This window comes from Argentina anserina, chromosome 7 (assembly GCF_933775445.1).
Source record: "Argentina anserina chromosome 7, drPotAnse1.1, whole genome shotgun sequence".
Classification (NCBI taxonomy): Eukaryota; Viridiplantae; Streptophyta; class Magnoliopsida; order Rosales; family Rosaceae; genus Argentina; species Argentina anserina.
The window spans coordinates 32,501-35,000 of NC_065878.1; positions in this window are offsets into that span (position 1 = coordinate 32,501).

Sequence of the window (2,500 nt, forward strand, 5' to 3'; positions counted from 1 at the left end):
GTTTTCAATTGCTTATAATTGTTTGTTAGGGACATTCGAGGCAGCAAATATCGTATATAAGCAATTGGGGGAAGGGGGAGGGACTACTGGGGGCAGGGGAGGCGGTCTCTGCAAGGGGGTCATTTTGCAGAGAACCACTACTCCCCTATAGAGCATATTGGAGAAAACTGGGAAGGGCAGGGGGAAACATGGGATTTCCGAGGAGGGGCAAACGCCATAACTAATTGTACATTTGGTATAAAATCGAGATTTTTTGCAGGGACACTCAGAATAATGTCAGGCACCTTGTGGAAAAAGGCCAGATTTAATTTCGACCCAGAAGTATTTGTTTTTATTTTCCAAAAGGGGCAGAATGTCGAAAATCGAAAATGACAAACCGCTTGATGTTTCGGACTGCTACCACTTGCAAAATTTCCTTAAAATAGAGACTTATTTATGGTCAAATTATAGTGCGGGCAAAGTTGAACAGAATGCGGCCTTGACATGGCATTTGCACTCTAGGCAAGGCCATGTCGCGTTCTTGGCTTTGGAAATTTCCAACTCCGTTTCACTTGTAAAAGTGTATATCTTTTATGGTTCAGAACTGTAAGCAATGATTTTAGAGAAATTTAGAAGTTGATTTCAGGTCATTTGGATGAGTTTTCGATTTGATATGATATTTCTCGTTTCTGAGATGTAGAAAATCAAAATAAACTGAAAACTCGACCAAATGACGATATGTCAATCTTAAAATGTCCTAAAAATCGTCCCCTATAGGTTTGCAACATAAAATGCAGGGGGATATTTGAAATAAAATTGAGTTTTCGAGGTTTGGCATTCGTTGGCATGCTAGCGTGCAGCCATATTAGCCTCGCCAGGCAGGGGAATTAGCCTCGCCAGGCAGGGGAATTAGCCTCGCCAGGCGTGTTGTCTCCGTGTTGTCCGTGTGTTGTCTCCGTGTTGTCTGTGTGTTGTCTCACACGCTATTAGCCTCGCCAGGCGGGGAGATTAGCCTCGCCAGGCAGGGATATTAGCCTCGCTAGGCATGGATATTAGCCTCGCTAGCCCATTCTGCCTGCATTCCTGCGGGCATATTAGCCTCGCTAGGCATGGATATTAGCCTCGCTAGCCCATTATGCCTGCATTCCTGCGGGCATATTAGCCTCGCTAGGCAGGGATATTAGCCTCGCTAGCCCATTCTGCCTGCATTCCTGCGGGCATATTAGCCTCGCTAGCCCATTCTACCTGCATTCCTGCGGGCATATTAGCCTCGCTAGGCAGGGATATTAGCCTCGCTAGCCAATTCAGCCTGCATTCCTGCATGGATATTAGCCTCGCCAGGCAGGAATACTAGCCTCGCTAGCCCATTCAGCCTTCATTCCTGCAGGCAAATTAGCCTCGCCAGGCAGGGATATTAGCCTCGCCAAGGCATATGGTATGCCTTTCAAGGCCGAGCAAGTGCCATGCCGAGCAAGTGCCATGCCGAGCAAGTGCCATGCCTTTCAAGGCCGAGCAAGTGCCATGCCGAGCAAGGCCGAGCAAGTGCCATGCCTTTCAAGGCCGAGCAAGTGCCATGCCGAGCAAGGCCGAGCAAGTGCCATGCCGAGCAAGGCCGAGCAAGTGCCATGCCGAGCAAGGCCGAGCAAGTGCCATGCCGAGCAAGGCCGAGCAAGTGCCATGCCGAGCAAGGCAAGGCAGCAAGGCCAGGCAAGCCAAAGCACAAGGCAAGGACAAGCAAGGGCAGTGTCAAGCAAGCAAGGCCAGGCAAGCCACAACGAGGGCAGTGCCAGGAAAGGGAAAGACGAGGCCGGGCAAGGCCAAGCAAGGGCAAGGCAGGGGCAACAAATGCCAATGGAAGGCAAGGCGATGCCGATGCCGAGCAAGGCAAGGGCAAGCAAGGGCAAGCAAGGGCAAGGCAGCGGCAACCAAGGCCAAGGCAGGGGCAACCGAGGGCAAGGCAGAGGCAACAAATGCCAATGCAAGGCAAGGCGATGCCAATGCCGAGCAAGGCAAGGCCAGGCCAGGCCAAGCAAGGGCAAGGCAGCGGCAACCAAGGCCAAGGCAGGGGCAACAAATGCCAATGGAAGGCAAGGCGATGCCAATGCCGAGCAAGGCAAGGGCAAGGCAGCGGCAACCAAGGCCAAGGCAGGGGCAACCGAGGGCAAGGCAGGGGCAACAAATGCCAATGCAAGGCAAGGCAATGCCAATGCCGAGCAAGGCCAGGCCAAGCAAGGGCAAGGCAGCGGCAACCAAGGCCAAGGCAGGGGCAACAAATGCCAATGCAAGGCAAGGCGATGCCAATACCGAGCAAACCAAGGCAAGGCCAGGCCAAGAAAGGGCAAGGGCAAGGCAGGGACAACCAACGCCAAGGCAAGGCAAGGCAAGGCAGTGCCAATGCCAATGCCAATGCCAATGCCGAGCTGACCAAGGCCACTGCAAATCAAGGCAACGCAATGCCAATGCCGAGAAGGCAAGGCCGGGGCAAAGCAAGGCAGTTCCAATGCCGAGCAAGCCAAGGCAA